General features: G+C 37.5%; 1 protein-coding gene across 2 annotated transcripts in view; it reads right to left on the bottom strand.

Annotated features, from left to right (window-relative positions):
- LOC150089093 (ras-related protein rab7-like) overlaps positions 1 to 16,579 on the bottom strand; it is an 84,265-nt gene extending 67,686 nt beyond the window's left edge. The window contains exon 1 of one of the 2 annotated variants that reach the window (XM_090369811.1): positions 16,501 to 16,579. The gene's annotated coding sequence lies outside the window, so the exon portion shown is untranslated. Of the gene's footprint in view, positions 1 to 16,462 lie in introns of both variants that reach the window. The other variant, XM_090369810.1, reaches the window with a different exon arrangement.
- Between the last annotated feature and the right edge of the window lie 4,396 nt (positions 16,580 to 20,975).

Genomic DNA, 20,975 nt, shown 5'->3' with positions numbered 1-20,975 from the left:
TGAACTTCTCTAATGTCCTTTTATTTTCTGAACAGTGCGAGAGAATTGACTACCAAATCTGAATGTTTTTCATTCATTCTCAAACATGAATGATACCAGGCCCAATCTTTATTCCCCAACCTAAGCTCAAGCCATATTATCATCTAATATGCCATAAGGCCTGTGTGGCCTAGCAGTTAAATGTGAGGGTACAATAGTAAACGCACTTGAGTTGACTGTTATTCTAGCTCAGGACTGCTAAATACAGTGATGTTCTTGTATTCACTCCTGACCCTTTATATGTTCAGATGAGCTGTCAAAATCTTAAATTTAAACTAAAGTTCAAACTGTAAAAAGTTTGAACCTGAATGCATATTGCAGCCCGCAACAAATAAGAAATGCATAGTAACATAACTCTCAACCTATCTGTTATAAAAATAGCTCTAAACTACTAGAAATTTGTGTTGCTTTGCATTTGAAGTTAATTTTGTATACACCATATTATTTTCTATATATCATTTTATAAGATCTGGTTTGAGACCATTATAACATATGTTTGCCTAAAAATTTAACAACCAGTTCGCATGAACTGGTGTGAACCGGCTCCAGCTCACTGTTCTCATCTGGTTCCTGTTCATACTGGAGTTAAAGTGGGAAATTTCTTTACAGATACTTTCTCATTTAATAAATAATCTAGTTCCACAATGACACTAAATTATAATTTATTTCATTGACACCATTCTAGGAATAGCAGGGCTATCCAAAGAAATTGCCTTTTTTTGCATAATGAGAATCCTGTCACCTTCAGTCATAGAACACTTCAGAATGGGTAAGAAATTGTAGCAACACCAAATCAAAGTGTATAATTTCAGTGGGCTGCAAGTAGAAAACCATTAATGGCAGGAAGATTAATCTAAGAATGGACTAGATCCACTACTATACAAATTAAATGCATGTGGAAATGAATGTACAAACAAGTTTCAAAAACTTGCCACTAGGGGAACTGCACTGTTAACAATTAGTAGGTTACTGTCCAAATGGATTGCTAGGTATGAAGATTAAGATGTTCCTTATGGTAACCCATTTTGCCCACTACATGCTGGAAGTTCAGTATGGAAAACAACTATTGTTCAAAGTATGAAACAGGAACTGTTAGCAACCTTGATGCTTCCTTTCAAATCAGCTAGAGATTGGACATCAGATATCTTCAAAACCAAGTCTGAGTCTGGGGGTTGAATGGCCACTGTTCCAAATCAGCTGAGTTACTCACTGATCAGTATGTGTAGGGATCCTGCATAAATAGTTGTTTCCAGACATCTCTCCTGAACAGAAGAGAATTATAGCAGAGATCACATACAAGTCAGTGTTTGCATCACAGTAAATCAACTAAAGTTAATTACGTGGCATTGTGTTAATCACATCTCATATGCTTTCACAAGTTGTGAAAGCATTCACAAAACTAGATATAATTATAAGTATCAATAGGTTCTACAGGGGCAATTAGATTCTAAGACCTAAGGACCTTTCTTCTGGGCTTCCACTTGCTGTAAATGAACTGGTCAAGGTTGCACTGCCTATGATCATCCTGGGAGGCAATATCATTGGGAGCACAAACAATAGTTTCATATAGCTCATTCAACCATTTCAATCAAGTATTATACATTTTAGCTGTGTAAATGGTGGTGGGGGAGATTCAATGTCTCAGGTTGTAATAGAATTTACCGCAAGTAGCCAGCTCAAGAGTCCTAGCCAGTTAATCCATTGCCAAGATATCATTAAAAACTATAAACTTCGTAAAGAGTTGTGAAGGCATTCCTAGTATGAGATTTAATTAACCTTGGTTGACTCACTACATATAGACTTGATAAAATGCATAAGTTGTACGTCTAGTAAGTTTTCTTTAGTCTGAGGCTTTCAGCCCTAAACCTTTATTGAATGGAGATGACAGTAATACTCTGCTTTCATAAAGCATGTTTCTTGACAATGAGCTCAAGGAAAAAAATTGTCTGATTACAAAATTCACTGTAAACCACACCAAACAGTAAAGCGGAAAATGGAGATGCAATTCACTGATAGCACTTTCAGATGATCCCCACAGCAGCCAACTGTGGGCATTCACATGCCCACTTTACACTGGAAATTATCAGTACCTAATTAGAGCAAAGGATGTTCCCTTCACATGAACAACCTTCACCCTTCCAGAAACCACAGCACAGAATGAATTCTATGGATGTGGATCAAGGGGTAGAATTCTTAGCCTGGTCTATGCTTCTTAACAGGAGAGAGTGCTTCTACAGGGATGAGATACACTTAAATAGAAAGGGCGCAAGAATATTTGCTGATATATCGAGGCAGTGTTAGGTGGGTCGGAAAACTGCTAGCTTATGGGGATACACAGACTAATAGTCTAACAAGTAGCCGTTGGCAGAGGTGAAAGTGATTCTTGCACTGATTCTACTGGAATGAGTTTAAGTAATTTAAGTTGTCTTCCATTTTATAGTCACATGACCCAGGTGGTAGAGACACTGAGGCTTTTGCAACTATTAATGAACTTGCATAGATTGTTGATCTATCTACCAGAATACTAGAGAATCCTAACCACACAGTCAACACCTGATCTTTTCCTCACAAACTACTATGTACACAATCAAGGTGGATGGTCCTCCAGGCAATTCAGATCACAATTGGTAATGGTCTCTTTTCCAATGGAGCATTTCTCTGGCAGCCACTCTCAGCCTCATTATTTGGCATTACAAGATGCAAAATGGGATGATCTGCAAGATTTCTTTTCTTCTTTTCATAGTTGGTAAGATTACCATTTCAAGTCTTCTGATGTCAAAATTTACTCAGATAGTCTCAGTGAAATTCTTGTAATTCTTGTAGAGATGAAATACTTTATTCCATGCTAAACTTTAAAATCTCATCCATTATCTAAACATTGGTTTTCAATAAATGTGCTAAACTGTTCAAGATAAGAAAAGTTGCATATCACAACTGGCTTGCAACCAAATATCCAAGTTTACTTTCTGCCTACACCAAAGCTCACAACAACTGTAAATCAGTTGTTGATCAGTCCAGACTAGATTTTGAATAGGCTAAGAGTAGAAAACTTGTTTCTTGTCCAAATAATAGTCTAGCATTCTGGTCTCTTGCTAAATGCTATTGGCCGCAACTTTTTCTCATCCCTATTCCCATCTCTGGATAGCTTTATTGCTACCTCAATAAAGATATAGCTGACCTGCTTGCATCCTACCTTTCTTCTAAGTTGTATAATGATGGTCTTAGTAAACCACATCCTAAGCATTCCCAGTACACTCCATTCGATGCCTCCTGTGTTCTTCTGTTAAAAGGGTGTCAGAAGAATTTAACAGCCTTGATGCACGAAAACACCAGGTCCCAATGGTATTTCTCCACCTTTGTGATCTTCGCACTGCATACAGACGTTGCTTTTTCATTCTGATCCGCCATTATTAACTCTTCGAAAATGTAACTGCGTTGGTTGCATTAATTATGATATAACGTTCGAGAAAACACACGTCTAATACAGTACTGAGTGGTGACTAGACTTCAGATAAATGCATATAACGTAAATATTACAAGCAATAACTATAATTTTTTTTAAAATGTTGATCTCTAAACTACATAAGTCACTGTACTGCAATTAAATTAGCGTGTGAGAAAATTTCACTAAGTGTGGGAAACATTTTAATGCTGTTTTGCTATTTATTTTCAAGCTATCAATTTCATCAGATGAAACGTTTTCTTTAAATATGCCAAAAAATGCAATCTGTACGCTGGTAAAAGAGCGTTATAGTGATTTGTGACAGTGTCATAATACAAGAACACATAACGAATCAGCGTAAAGCTGAACCGCATTATAACGAGAGCCTGCTGTATCTTAAATATTATAAATCATCTTTTGATCATGTTTTAAGTGACAGTTTGTGTCTATACACTCCTAGTTGCATCTTCAATGCTTATTTTGATGTGTTGAAATGTTTCATGGATTGTCCTCAAGTTTCTGATTTAATAATCCCCATAAAAAGAAGCCCAAGGACTTTAAATCATAAGACATGTGGCCAAATACCTTGTGAGAGGATCCGATATCCCCTATAAACAACCACTGAAATGATGCAACATTTCAGTGGTTGAAGTGCAATATGGCAGATTGACCAATCCTGTTGGAGCTAGATGCATCTTTCCTTTTGATTCAAATAGGGCAGTGGTTCCCAAACTACTGAGATTTACAGACTCCTTCAAAAATCTAAACAGTAAACCTGTATGCAAGAAAAGTATAAGCATTAGTAGATACATATGATTCAAGAAAGTAACCTTATGCAGCATCAGCCAAAAAATAAAAAAACACACCCTCCCATTTCACCCCTCCATTCATTCCACATGCCTGTCTAGCTCAGCCTTAAATTTATTTAGGCTATCAACTTCCACAACAAAAGAGATAAAAGTCTGTTCCACCAATCAACTATCCACTGACTAAAGGCAAATTTTAGCACATCTATTCTACAACTGTCTTTCCTCAACTTGTATCTGTAGCCACTCAGGTTCTTAATCTGAGCAAGAGAAACAAACCATCAGCATTCAGCTTGCTGAAGCCATTCAAGGCCTTATAAATCTCAATCAGATCACCTTGTAGGTGCCTACTTTCCACACACTGCAATTTGCAGAACTTAAGCTTTTCTTGGTAAGAGCACCCCTTTGTTCCCCTCACCAATCTTGTTGCCCTCCTTTGTACTTGTTCTAGCAACTCTACACCCTTCCTAAAATGAGGCCTCCAGACCTGTATACAGTACTCTAGGTGTGGCCTGACTAGTGCCTTGTATAACGGGATAATCACCTCCATGTCCCTGCTAGCAAAATTCATTGACAAGACTCCATGACCTTGCCCGGCAGCCTGTCTGCACTGCTCAGAGAACTTGATATTAGACTGCACAATTACTCCCAGATCTTTTTCACTTTCCACTTCCCTGAATGTAGTACCACACATGCAGTACTTTGCATTTGTCAGTATTAAACTTCAGTTGCCACTTCTCAGCCCATTTCCCAAACTTATCTAGATCCAGTTGGAGCAGCATACTGTCTTTATTATCATTAACAACCCACCAACTTTGGATCATCTGCAAACTTAGACATTAAACCAGCTATACCTTCATCAATATCATTGATAAATATAGAAAACAACAATGGGCCCAACACCAAACCCTGGGGAACTCCACTAATAACATTTGTTCAAGAAGAGCAGTGTCCATTGATTACCACTGTCTTCTCCCACTCAACCATCCCTTTATCCATTGTAGCAACTTGCGCTCAATGCCATATCTCTCCAATTTCTGCAGCAGTTTTCCATGTACAACAGTATCAAAAGCTTTCCAGAAATCCAAGTATATATCAAAATTATTTTTGGCATTCAGTTCCTTTGTGACCACATCATAGTATCCAATCAAATTGATCAGACAAGACCTCCCTTTAACAAACCCATGCTGTCTTAACTATTATGCAGTCTTGTCAAGATGATCCTGCAATGCTTCTTTAACCAGTGATTCCATTATTTTCCCTGGAACACAAGTTAAACTAACAGGTCTATAGTTACTTGTGTCACCTTTTGAACCCCCTTTGTGAATTGGTGATACATTTGCACACCTCCGGTCCATGGAGACCTCTGCTGAGTCCAAGGAAGCTCTCATAATTATGGCTAAGGGTTTGCTTACTTCCTTTGTTGCCTCCTTTAATATAATTGGATAGATCCATCCACCCTGGGTGCTTTATGTTTAACTTCAATTTCTCCTCCACTCTGCTCTCATTTATTACAAAATCAGTTAGCTCCCTGTTAGAGTTTGATAAACTTCTGGCAATCCCCTCATTGAATAACTCTTCATGTGTGAATGTAGATGCAAAATAAACTGAATGAGTACCAGATACCTGAGCATGATCACCAGTCAACCCATCTATGTTAAGTGGTCCAATCTGATTCATCCTTTTCCTTCTAGAGTTTACATAAGTAAAGAACTCTTTGCATCCCTTGCCAAGGATTTCTCGTAATCTGCCTTCACCTGCCTAACCTCCTTCGTGCCTTGATTAAAGACTAGTTTATATCTGCCATAGGCTTTTATGTCAGCTGATACATTATATGCATCTCATACATTTTTCTTCTCTGCCACGAGCCTCATTAGTTCATCTGACATCCATTTAGGCCTAAACCCTGAACAGTATTTCTTAATTGGAATGAAAAGCCTAGAAGCTTCCAAAATTAAGTCCTTGAATGCTTCCCATTTAGAATTCAACATTGATATCATCAGTTGATCCCACTGTACAGAATTTAAAAACTGTCAGATCCCTGTAGTCACCTTTACGAAAGCAATAGCACTTCCCTTTAGCCTTGATGGTAGTTACATCTAAGTAATTCCCACATCAGTACATTGTGATCACTGTCACCTAGTGGTTCCTTTATCTGCAAATTCTTAAATGCATGAATAATCACTGCTGATAATGAGATAAAGAGTATTACTCCCCCTTGTTGCCTCTCGAACATGTTGCTGTAGAAAACATGTCATCCAATAAATCCACAAAAGTCTTGCTAGTGACCAACCCACAAGTTCCAGTCGATATTTGGAAAGTTAAAATCCTCAATTATAAGACATTCTGATTTACTGTTCCACTATTTCTCTGCATAGTTGCTCATTTTACTCATCAGATTCATTAGGCCTATAACACACACCTACTCTCATTTTTCCTTTCCCAATGCTTGTCACACCAAAAATACTCAACATAGAATTGTTCACCAACATAAACTGGACGCACTTCCTTAATTTGTTTCTTAATTAACAGCATAACCCCTCCAACCTTCCTGTCTATCCTTTCTGCACACATTGTACTACTTCCCATATTCCAATTCTGTACTGCTTGTCTTCTGTGTGACACCATGTCTCTGATATCACAATAATATCTGCCTTTGACATCTTGACTAGCACTTCAAGCTCATCAAATTTATTAACTATACTTCTAGCATTGATGTACATGCAAGTATACTTTCACTTGTTTCTCCTCTAAGTTACCTAACACAGCCCATGTATTTATTTGTTTCACTAAGACTCCCAGCAGTGCTGGAAATCCCCATTGCCTTGCTTTCCAGGCTACCACTCAACTGCATTTCAATAGAAGCAGAGCAAGAATCACTTTCACCTCTGCCAGTGGCTACTATTAATTATTAGTCCGTATATCCCCCAAAGCTAGCAGTTTTCCGACTCGCCTAACTCTGCCTCGATAGCATCAGCAAATATCCTTGCACACTTTCTATTTAAGTGTATCCCATCCATAAGGCCAAGTACAAAAGGATAGCAAGGCAAATATAAATGGCTGCAAAAAATATTACCTACTATATATTTTGCCAGAATATATATGCACACAGGATTATGCAAAAGTAAGCTGACATTAATTTACTTAACCTTGTTAAAATAATATATACACCCATGAGACAAAACATTATGACCAGCAAGTCGCTATGCAAATCGAAGCAACTGCAGGTGAACTACGGCGTATGTGCGGGTCAGGACACTAAAAAAACCTAATACTGAGCTCCATTACTCAGTGTTAGTCTTGTTCTTCAGATGGGAAAGGCACAGATTTAAGCGAGTTTGACAAAGGCCAAATTGTAATGGCCAGATGACTGTGTCAGGGCATATCTGAAACGGCACGGCTGGTGAGGTGCTCATGGGCAGCCTTCCTCGGACCACTTTTGGTAGTACCTACCAAAAGTGGTCCAACGAAGCGGAATCAACAAACAACCACGAAGTGCTGGATGACTACAACTTATTGATGCTCGAGGTGAGCAAAGGCTGGTTCTCCCAGATGGCACATGGCAACAGAAGGGCGACTGGCAAAACTGGACGGTAATGGGAGTAATGTATAACACAGTACATCAAACCCTGCTGAAAATGGGGCTGAGAGGGGAAGAGGTATCATGTGTATTATCAGACACTCAGTCTAAAACACTGATGGATCCAATATCTTTCTATTACAGATGATTTAGGAGAGGTCCAGTTGGCCTGCCTCCCTAAAATCCACTCACACACACCTTCTCGATGGTAAGCCCTGCTATGTCACTTAGGTGGCAATGAACGGGTAGTGGTTCTCTTCAAGACACCTGGTCAGTGTGAAGAGGAAAAGACCAAACCCCCCAGCATATGATAGCACAACAAAACAAATGGCCCTCAGTCCCTAGCGGTTTTCACTCCCCCTCTTACGGCAGCAAGAGGATCAGAGTGGAAGCAGAGGGTGCTAAGAATCTCTGGGTACGACCAGGCTGCCATGCACAGAAACTGAACTTGGCCTGTTACAACGTAAGATCACTCATTGGTGAAGACAGTATATTAGAGCTGGAAAATGAATTAGAAAATGTGAATTGGAATATCATCAGTTTGGCTGAAACAAGAAGAAATGAATCACTTATAAGTTTATCAAGTGGAAATCTGCTGTACACCAATAGAAACAGTGAAAGGAGTGAAGGTGGAGTTGGGTTTCTGGTCCATAAAGATTTAAAAAACGACATTTTGGAATTCAAAAGTACATCACCAAGGGTATCAAGGCTAATACTCAAGATTTCTAAGAGGTACAAGCTAAAGGTTATAATGATTTATGCACCAACATAGAGCCATGATGATGAAGAGGTTGAAGAAATGTACACGGAAATTGAGTCTTCTAGATGAGCAGAAAACCCACTACACTATTATTATGGGGGGACTTCAATGCTAAGGTTGGAAAAAGACAAAACAGCGCAGAAAGGGGAACTATAGGAAATTTTGGAATTGGTGAAAGAAATGAGACTTGTTGGATTTGCAGAATCTCAAGGATTGTCAATAATGAACACTTTTTTCAAGAAAAGGGTTAAGAGAAAGTGGACATGGAAGAGTCCAAATGGATTAACAACTAATGAAATCAACTTCATCCTCACTAACTGATGATATATTGTGAATGATGTTACCGTCCTGAATAAGGTAAATGTTGGAAGCGATCACAGAATGGTAAGATGTACACTTGATATAGATGTAGGAAAGGAAAAAAACTGACTTGAGTAAATAATACAAAAAGGTCTTTGAGATAACAGAAGAGGGGAAAAAGCAGTATGTACTGGAACTTAAGAACAAGTTTGAGCTTCTGCAGACTGCTCAGGACCAAGATATTGACGAGGAATATTAACTTTCTGAAAGTGATAAAGCCCAAGAAACCTATAGGAAAAAAAAAATCCAAGGAAGAAAAAAATTAGTCAAGAAACACTTGTTATGATGAACCAAAGGCAAAAAATGAAGAGCAAGATAAACATGACAAGGAGAAAATTGAGTATACTGAGTTATGCAAAGCCATTAGAAAGAGACTCAGAGAGTACATAAGATTTAACACAAGAAAAATAGAACAAGCATTAAGGGAAAACAAAGGATTTAAATCAGCAGCCATGAACAGTAATACAGAAAGACAAATGAAACTGAAGAATAGTGATGGTGTACTTATAAACAGCAGAGAAGGCATAATTCAAATAGCAGAAGACTACTATAAAGAATTATACAAAGAGCAGGGGAATGATGCCAGCAGTGGGGAAGATGGATTGCAAATTAGCAACACATACGACATACCTGATATTCTTCCTGATGAGGTAGAACATGCATTGAAGAAAATGAAGAATCAGAAAGCCCCGGGGGAAGATTAAGTTACTGTAGAGTTGTTAAAAATTGGGAGGAAGAGACAACACAAAAACTGGCAAGGCTCTTCACAAATTGCATTAGAAAAGGTGTGACGCCTAAGCAGTGGAATAATGCAATCATAGTTTTGCTGCATAAGAAACGAGATAAATCAGAAATTGGAAATTATAGACCAATTAGCTTGTTATCCCACATCTACAAGTTGTTCACAAGGGTCATTAACAGATTAGAATAGAAAAGAATAGCGAAAGCCAGATTAGAATACTTGATGAGAATCAACCGAAAGAGCAAGCTGGCTTTAGGACAGGATTCTCAGCAATGGGTCACCTTCACATAATATCACAGCTAATGGAGACAGCAAATGAATAAAAAACACCATTATGCCTGGCATTTGTGGATTATGAAAAGGCATTTGACTCCATACAGCATAAGGCAATGTTTCGGGTACTGGAAAGACAAGGCATAGATACCCCACATATTATGATTTTGAAGAAAATATATATGAGAATGCTACCTCCTTTATTAGACTAGACAAAGACAGTAGGAAATTTAAAACTGAGAAAGGAGTCCGACAAGGAGACAATATCTCCGAAGCTGTTTACTGCTGCCCTTGAGGAAGCTTTCAGAAGATTAGACTGGTTGCAGAAAAGAGTCAATATGAATGGGGAGTACCTAAGCCATTTACGATTTTCAGATGACATTGTGGTCATAAGCCACGATCCCAAATAATTAGAGGAAAATTTTAATCAGTTATGCACAGTTAGTAAGGATTTTGGACTAAAGATGAACATGGCTAAAACAAAAGTAATGATGAACAAGCATGCCACAGAAAGGGAAATGATTGAAGGAGCAGTAATTGAAAAGGTGGAGTCATACTTATCTGGGACAAGTTATTAGCTGTAATAATGATAAATGGTTGGAAGTCAAGAGAAGAATAAATTTTGGATGGATAGCATTCAGGAAATATAGTCACATACTGAAGAGCAATATCCCAGTTTGTCTGAAACATAAAATAATGAACCAATGTATACTCCCCACCATGACTTATGGAAGTAAAACTTGGGCACTCACCAAAAGAATGGAAGAAAAGCTGGGAACTATACAGCGAAGAATGGAACAAATTATATTGGGAATCAGACTGTTAGATAAGAAGAGAAACACATAGATTAGGCAGCAAACTCAAGTAAAGGGCATTCTTATCAAAACTAAACTAAAATGGTCTTGGGCAGGACACATAGCTCAAAGATATGATGAGAGATGGACTAAGAAAATAATAGAATGGTACCCAAGAGGAGATGGAAGAAAACCTGGAAGACAAAGGCGGAGATGGATAGATGAAATTCATGAGTTTGTGGGTAGTAAATTAATGGCCAGTGCTGAAAACAGAAGGAACTGGAAAGTTGCTGGAGAGGCCTTCATCCTGCACTGGTTTGAAAATGGCTGATGATGATGATCCACAGCCCGCTCCGAGTGCTCATGCTAACCACGGTTCACCAGCGACAGCGCCTACAATGGGCATGCGAGCATCGAAACTGGACCTTGAGTGATTGGAAGGTCGTCTGGTCCGATGAATCAAGTTTCCTGTTGCACCATGTGGATGGGCAGGTACGTATGCATCGTTTACCTGGGGAAGTGATGGCGCCTGGATGCACTGTGAGATGAAAACAAACCGGTGTCATGCTTTGGGTGATGTGCTGCTGGGATACCAAGTCCAGTCATCCATGTGCGGGGCACTCTGATGTCTACCATCTACCTAAACATCATTGCTGACCAGGTACACCCTTTCATGGCAACAGTCTTCCCCTCTGGGGGGTCCATCTTTCAGCGGAATAATGCGCCACGCCACACTGCCCAGATTGTTCAAGACTGGTTCGCAGAACATGAGGAAGACTTCCAAGTATTTCCCCGGCCTCCAATTTCTCCAGACATCAATCACATTGAAAATCTGTGGTTTGTGTTGGAACAGCAACTCCGATCTGTGGCGTCTCAACCAAGGACCTTACAGGAGTTAAAGGATCTGTTGGTTACGTGTTGGTACCAAATACCAAAAGACATTTAGAAATCTTGTAATGTCCATGCCTCAACAGGTAAGAGCTGTTTTGGCTGCACGTGAAGGACCAACATCATATTAGGTAGGTGGTCAATGTTTTGGCTCATCGGTGTATAATGAGCTGAGAGAGAGCTTTGAGTTTGTTATAAATGGTTGAATATCTACAAATTTATCGTAGATATAGAAATAAAAGTTTATTTTATGTAACATTATACAGGTTTTGTATTATTAAAAATAGACCCAACATTTATTACAAATGCATAAAAATAACATTTGGAACAATCTGATGAATATGATTATAAAAACTAGTCCTCTGGTAGTTTTTAGCACACTTATCTATTCTTACATGGCAAAACTTACTACTAAACATTCAAATAAGGTCACTGCCATAGTAGTAACTGAGACCACAGCGTAGTTACTTTGCTGTGGTCCAAGTGGCTGATAAGAGTCAAACACAGCATTTGTGCCTCAACTTGTTGCTTTAAGTTTTATTAGGTTGTAGGTTTCAGCAATGAACAATAAAAAATTAAATTTGAGAAACATACTAATCGGGAGTCCATTGTTAACATATGATCATAAGCTGTTAAACTTTTGTTTGATTCAGTACTGATGTCTCAAGTACGATCACGAGGATTAACTTCACTAATTCGCCCAGTTTTTATTTAAAAATTTACATAACAAAACTGAAGTTCCGAAAAATGTCATCATATAAAAAATATGACTGAGTACAGTAATAAGAGGAGTTTACCTCAATATAGTAAGTAGAACACTTCCGTATGATACCCTCCAGAAATCAACAACTTACCGGTACATTAGAGTAAAATATAAATAATTAATTTAACACAATTCAAATCAATTTCGAAATCGTTTTGAATATTTTGGTTAGATTCTTTTAATTGCGTTAATTTTATTTTTAATTGATTTGAATTGTGTTAAATTGATTATTTATATTTTACTCTAATGTACCGGTAAGTTGTCGATTTTTTCGTTTTAATTTTTGGAGGGTATCATACAGAAGTGTTCTACGTACTATATTGAGGTAAACTCATTATTATCAACGTAGACCATTGAGTAGTACAGCTCTGATTCATACTATCTAAGACTGAGTACAGTATAAATGTATAACCATCACAGCACAAAAAAGGTACCAGTACAATTATTGTCAATTCATATATGGATCTAGCCATGCACAACCTGTAAAGGCTATGTTGAGTGACAATTTGATGAAATTGTACAATTCTATAAAAATTTTTTTTTTTGCAAAATGACCGTGTCATCTTTATCAGAAAATAATATTAAAAAAAAAAAAACAATGCCTGGCATGATAAAGTACCTTAAGAAAGAAAAATTGCAGAATCAGAGGAAGCGTGAAGAGGAAAAAGTGAAATAAAAATAAGTGTACATAGTATTACAGTTGTATACAAAACAGAAATGAAAGGACAAATTGCGCAGGGATTAATTTTATACCACCAAAACTCATTATGTGACATGAAACAGCATCAAGTTCAATGTTTACTTGTGAAACATCAGACCTAAAAACCTAGTAAGACATCCTAGTTTTATATTATTGCAATACTAAGTTGTTGAATGTTCTTATCATCGTCTATTCAATAACCTTCTCTATTTTCTATTCACATCCATTTAACTTGCATAAGATACACTTTTAAACCAGTAAGAAATCAGAGCTTGACTCCTTATAATTGTAGGAGCTCAATTTGAATTCTGAACAGAAGAAAAACAATGATACTCCTAGTTGATATAGTCCTGCATCCCATTCAGTTTTTCCTCTGTACTTTTTTCAGTAACTTAAATCATAAAAATATGTTTGTTAGAAATAAGTTCAAGCTCTTAAAATATATGAAAAGAGCTGCTTAGCTTAAACTAAGCATGTGCCTCAACAATGCTTCCTCATTAGGCTTAATATTTTTAAAAATTAACTGCACAGAATGACTGAGCTTTAACTGATAAATAAGGTATAGCAATTTGGGTAGATTTCTCAGAATAACATACCACTGAGTATGTGTAAGACTAAAAGGTAACTGAGAATAAAACAGATAAAGATACTTATAAACCCTAAAAATAAGTTCTCCAAGTAACGCTGACAGGCTGCTAGAACAACATGTTAGAATCTATCAATGATATACAGGAATTCTGCCAGAGAGCTCATCATATCCTGTAGTATAAAGTAACAGTTCCAAACCTGTATGCAGTATTCTACTCTGGAATTCTGCATATAGATTTGGAAGCCTCATTTTAGGAATGATGTGGATATGTTGGAATGAGTGCAGAGGTCAGTCTGAGGCACATATGGGTACTCTTATCAAAAACGTTCCTCGAGTCCTATAAATTACAGCATCTGAAACTACACATCTACAAGATTTCAGTATTTAAAGCTTTAAATGGGTCAAATAAACTGATGATGCATAAGTAAGTTTGCTTCCTTTTATCACTTGCCTCTCTAATTTAAAATGAAAAAGAATAGTTGTTAAAGAGATGTACAAATTTGTCTTCAGCCAGAGAGTAATGGAATGTTGGAATAAACTCCCACCTGGTGGTGCGGAAATTTATTTTGAATATATTTCCAGGACTAAAAAAAGTTACTAGAAACAATGGAGAAATGAATTATTTATATATGATGCCATGTAATGCCATCATTTTGACATTTCTAACCTTGAACTGTTACAACATTCATAACATTTTTGCATTAGTTCAGGCATACGATGCAAGAAAGCAAGCTTATACATCATCAGCCAGCGGAAAAAAAAAAAAAAAAACCCTTCCCATTTCACCCAACTGATCACTCCAAATGTTTGTCTAGTTCAGCCTTAAATTTATTTAAAGCTATCAACTTTCACAACAAGGGATGGAAGTCTGTTCCAGCAATCAACTACCAACTGGCTAAAGGCAAATTTCCACACATCTATTCTACAACGGTCTTTCCTCAATTTGAATCTATGTCCCCTGAGGTTCTTCATCTGAGCAAGCAGAAGTATCCCATCAGCATTGAGCCCGCTCAAACCATTCAAGGCCTTGTACACCTCAATCAAATCACCTCGCAGGTGTCTAGTTTCCAGATAATGCAACTTGCAGAACTTGCCTCTATTAGCAAGAGCACCCCTTTGTTTCTCTCACCAATCTTGTTGCCTTCTCTATACTCATTCCAGCAACTCTACATCCTTCCTAAACTGAGACCTCTGGAGCTGTATGCAGTACTCAAGGCATGGCCTAACTATTGCCTTAAACAAGGGGATAATCACCTCCTTGTCTCTGCTAGCTTAATTCCTATATATCATTGACAAAACTTCATGATCTGCTCTGGCAGCCCATCTGTACTGCTCAAGAGAACTTCATATCTGGCTGAACAACTACCCCCAGGTCTTTTTCATTCTCCACCTCTGAGCATAGTACCACACATTTCTCTTGTGTTACTGCTACCCATATGCAGTACTTTGCATTTGTCAATGTTAAACTTTAGTTGCCACATCTCAGCCCATCTGCATAACTTTTCTGGATCCTGTTGCAGTAGCATACTGTCTTTACTGTCATTAACAACCCTGCCAACCTTTGTATCATCTGCAAACTTGGACATTAAGCCTGATATACCTTCATCGATAAATACACAAAACAATGGGCCGAGCATTGAACCCTGGGGGACTCCAATATTAACATTAGTCCACGGAGAGGTGTCATTTTTTACCAATCTGCTGTCTCCCATTCAACAATCCCTTTATCCATTGCAACTTGCTCTTAATGCCATACTACTCCAATTTGGAAAGCAGTCTTCCATGTACTGTTGCACATCGATTTTTAAAAAGTAATTTAAATTTTTTTTTTTTTTTACATTATATAATATGTATTATTTTAAATACTTTAATGACATACCTAGCATTTCCTGCAACAAGGCCTTGGTTTGCTTATGATAAACTACTAAACAAATTTGATTCTGTATTGGATGACATTTTAAAGTGTTTTAAATGATTAAATGTATTTCTATACCTGGATTTAATTGGTGGGCTTATAGATAGGGTTTAAAGTTACACACTTTGTTATAAATACTGTTTTCTTCACTCAATTAAAATGACAAAACTTACTCCCTGTAAACACTAATAAATCAAAGAGGGGGTGTTGCTTGAAATTTAATTAGGAAGAGGGAATTCCGTTTGTTTATCTGCTGTGTACAAAGTAGATTACATGACAAGAATGAAGGCTGGTCACGATTATTACACTATCGTAATATACGGTATACTCAGGTTCACCCACTATATGCAAAAGGCAGATATCAGTCTGCTTAGCAAGAAGGGGTCAGTATAATATTTCTAATTATTCAACGGTAACAAGAACAGCAACATACAAGTACTGTACTTAAAATTTGGTTATAATATGGATATAACCATAGGATATAATAAGGATACATACGTCTAACATAGGTAAATATGAAAAATTCAGAGCAGTTACCGAAAGGCAATTATCACATTTTTGCTTTTTCCAATTTTACACCTTCCCAATTATTACACATTGTAACTGTTTCCATTCCAACACCTCTTTCAAAATTGCGGATGAGAGAGAGAAAATTTTAAATGGAACACCTACAAATTCATCGATCCCAGGTGAACCCAAGTTGTCATTTCATCCTTCGTCATAACTAAAAACACACAAAGAAATTAATTCGCAGAAAAAGTTTACCCTACTATGTTTTAAAACTATGAATTCGCTAAACTACCAACCTTACCTTATTATAAATAAGAATACCTAATCAAAGAGACCAACCTATAAAAGACACCACTACGCCACCTCTATGCACAACACCAGCAAGCTTTCCAACACAAGGTAAATAAAATGGCGTAGAAGCAAATCACGGGATTTGACGTCATGCAACAGTCTCGTGACCAGTTCAGTTGAGTAGCCCACGAAACCTTATGAGAATGACATCATGTTCCTAACTACATTAGCCAGCAAATTTTATGCGTACGAAATATTTATTTCTTGCGAATCATACTGTTAGAGCTGACGCGATTTTAATTTTAATTTTATTTTAAACCGAGTTCAAAGCACACATATTACAAGTGCAGAAAAAGAATACCAGAGGGCTAAGTTCTCTATCATCATTTCTATGAATTAATCATATTATGTATATATCAATGACTTCATTAGACTTTGTGATGTTTTTGAATTATTTACAATTGTAGTGGTATCGACCTTATACACTTGCCAACATAAGGTTCAGTTGACCGTTCGTTACAATCCATTAACTCAAAGCGTCACAAAAATTTTTGACGTGTTGCGCTCTTTTCCCCCAACCTCTACTTCTAACATAGTAGAGGTTGGGGAAATATTGAGTAATTAATTTTATGTTCAAGGCATTTGATGTTAATGTAAATTTTATTGTAGCAAATACAATTTATTATAGAAGCAAGCACAGATCGAATTAAGCAAATTACAATAAATTACCAAATGTATATTGACTGATGACAAATGTATATTTTATATACAGAGCGAATATTTAAAGCGGACAAACTCTCTGGTTTCAGTGCGCTTGTACCGGTGGGACAAAAGCTCGGAAACCGGTTTTGCCATATAATGACACAACAACTCAAAATAAACAATAGCCATCAGCAACAATACAAAACAATACATTCAATTGTATTTGTACTTTTGTTGGGTTTATTTGGTCTTATAATACGATTATTTACAATAATTATACAATAACATTCAGTTTTTAAAACAACAATTTAAATGTCTTTGTTGCTTAACAGTGAATTTCCTGTATTGAAAGACAGTCACTATTGCGAGAGCTCTTGATAGTAGGATTATACAATGTTTAGTAGGTGAGTTTCATTGATATCATTCTAGCCTCCGTGAGCATTAGAACGTTTTATTCTCCAAATATGGTCTACTCTGCTCGTGCTCAAGTTAGCAACTAAGTCTCTTAAATTTAGGATTGAATACAAGCTCATTTTAAATTTAGTGAGATGGTACATTTACTGCAGATTTACTTAACATGTACAGGTCAAAAAAGTCGTGAGTCAGGGTTAAATTTGAAAGTGTCTGCAATTCTGCCCAGACACGATAGGAGGGAACACATGATGAGAGCCTTGTCAATCAATTCGGCCCTGGAGGGAATGTGCAAGGCTCAAGGGGTACAATTTTTTTCAGCGTGGTCTGTGCTTGTTAACAGGAGAGACTGTTTCTACAGGGATGGGATACACTTAAATAGAAAGGGTGCAAGAATATTTGCTGATGCTATCGAGGCAATGTTGGCCGGAAAACTGCTAGCTTAGGGGATTCACAGAATAAAAGATTAAAAGTAGCCACAGGCAGAGGTGAAGGTGATTCTTGCACAACTGCAATCAGAATAAGTAGCGACCTGGAGCGAGGGGTACTGGGGGTTTCAGGGACTGATGGCAGTCATCATGAAACAGATGGGTATATGGGATGTGTTAGGGTAACTAATAATAAGGATAGGTACATGTATACTTGCATGAATACCAATGCTAGAAGTATAGTAAATAAATTTGATGAATTTGAAGTATTGGTCAAGATATCAAAGGCGGATATTGTTGGGACAGCAGAGATGTAGTGTCACACAGATATAAGAAATGCAGAACTGAAATTTGCGGAATAAAATGTATACAGAAAGGATAGACAGGATAGGAAGGGAGGAGGTGTTATGCTGTTAATTAAGAAAAACATAAAATCAAAAGAAGTGCATCCAGTTGATATAGATGAACAGTGCTCTGTTGAGTCAGTTTGGTGTGACATAAGCACTGCGAAAGTAAAAATAAGAGAAGGAGCGTGTTATTGGCCTAATGACTCGAATGAGTACAACGAACAGTTGTACAGAGAAATAGGGTGGGCTAGTAAATCAGAATGTCTTAAAATGGAGGATTTTAACTTCCCAGATATTAACTGGAACTTGTGGGTTGGTCACTCACACACTAGTAATTATTTTGTGGATTTATTGGATGATTGTTTTCTGCAGCAGCATGTTCGAGAGGCAACCAGAGAGGGTAACACTCTTGATCTGGTTATCAGCAGTGATCATTCGTGTATTAGGAATTTGCAGTTAAAGGAACCACTAGGTAATAGTGATAACAATGTACTGATGGGGGATTTACTTAGAGATATAATTACCATCAGGGGTAAAGGAAAGTGTTTTTGCTTCCGTAACGGTGAGTACAGTGGTCTCAGACAGTTTTTAAATTTAAATTTTGTTTGCTCAGTTTGTTTGCAAACAAACTGAGCAAACAAATTCAGTTTGTTTGCTCTGATAGCAAGCAAACTGAATGAGTATTTTGCATCTACATTTACATGTGAGGAATTATTAAGGTTTGAAAATGGCAGAAGGTTATCAAATTGTAGCAAGGGTGCTTAATGATTTGTAATAACTGAGAGCAAAGTGGAGGAGAAATTGTTGAAGTTAAACATAAGAAAGGCACCTGGGATGGATGGGATCTATCCAGTTACATTAAAGGAGGCGGCAAAGCAACTAAGTAAACCCTTAGCCATAATTATGAGAGCAGCCTTGGACTCAGGGGAAGTCTCCACGGAATGGAGATGTGCAAATGTATCCCCAATTCACAAAGAGGGATCGAAGGGTGACACGAGCAATTACAGGCCAGTTAGTTTAACTTCTGTTCTGGGTAAAATAATGGAGTCACTAGTTAAAGATGCATTGCAGGATCATCTAGACAAGACTGCAGCAATAATTCAGACACAGCATGCGTTTGTTAAGGGAAAGTCTTTTCTGACAAATTTGATAGGATATTATGATATGGTTACAAAGGAACTGGATGCAAAAAATAATTTTGATATCATATATTTGGATTTCAAGAAAGCTTTTGACACTGTTGCGCATGAAAGACTATTGTACAAACTGGAGCAGAATGGTATTAAGGGCAAGTTACTACAATGGATAAAAGCATGGTTGAGTGGAGAACAGGGTGATAATTAATGGGTGCTGCTCTTCGTGGACTAATGTTATTAGTGGAGTTCCACAGTGTTCGATGTTGGGTCCTCTGTTGTTTTGTATATTTATCAATGATATTGATGAAGGTATATCAGGCTTAGTGTCGAAGTTTGCAGATGATACAAAGGTTGGCAGGGTTGTTAATGACAGTAATAGCAGTGTGCTACTGCAACAGGATCTAGATAATTTGGGCAGATGGGCTAAGAAGTGTCAATTGAAGTTTAACCTTGACAAATTAAAGTACTGCATATAGGTAAAAGTAACCCCACTGAAACGTACCAACTGTGTGGTACTACACTTAAGGTGGTAGAAAATGAAAAAGACCTGGGAGTAATTGTGCAGTCAGATATGAAGTTTTCTGAACAATGCAGACAGGCTGCCAGGTCAGGTCATGGGGTTTTGTCAATGATATATAGGAATTTTTCTAGCAGGAAAAAGGATGTGATTGTCCCTCTGTATAAGGCAACGGTCAGGCCACGCCTTGAGTACTGCGTACAGGTCTGGAGGCCTCATTTTAGGAAGGATGTTGATTTGCTTGAACGTGTACAGAGAAGGGCACAAGATTGGTGAGGGGAATGAAGGGATCCTCTTACCAAGAGGGACTTAAGTTCTGCAAATTGCAGTGGCTGGAGACTAGGCACCTGCGCGGTGATCTGTTTGAGGTGTATAAGGCCTTGAATGGATTGAGCACGCTGAATTCTAATGGGATCCTTCCACTTGTTCAGATTACGAACCTAATGGGGCATAAATTCAAATTAAGAAAAGACAGATGTAGAATATATGTGCGGAAATTTGCCTTTAGCCAGCGGGTGGGTAATTGTTGGAACAAACTTGCATCTGTCGTTGTGGAAGTTCATAGGTTAAATAAATTTAAGGTGGAACCGGACAGGCATTTGGAGGGAATGGCGTGATTTTTTTTTTTTTTGCTGATGCTGCATAAGCTCATACACTTGCTTTCTTGCATCACATGCCACTACTACTACTACTACTACTACGACTACATAAAGTAACTCATAATTATATGATATATGACTCCCAGAAAAGCAGTATAAATTCAATATTAATTTACAGAAAAGAAGGACGGTTTTAAGTAAGACATAAAAGATAAACATGAAGTGCAATGTGATATTTGGAGAACAAAATATTCTAACGCTCACTGAGGCTGGAATGATATCGATGAAAATTGAACTACGAAACTTTAGCATTAGCATTAGTAGAGGCATATGATGCAAGAAAGCAAGTTGTACAGCATCAGCAAAAAAAAAAAAAAAAACGC

Source organism: Mastigoproctus giganteus, chromosome 3 (genome assembly GCF_048544385.1).
Source record: "Mastigoproctus giganteus isolate SK-2022 chromosome 3, ASM4854438v1, whole genome shotgun sequence".
In the NCBI taxonomy this organism is placed as follows: domain Eukaryota; kingdom Metazoa; phylum Arthropoda; class Arachnida; order Uropygi; family Thelyphonidae; genus Mastigoproctus; species Mastigoproctus giganteus.
Note: the sequence above shows the minus strand (reverse complement) of the source record. Positions and strands in the feature narration are given on the sequence as shown.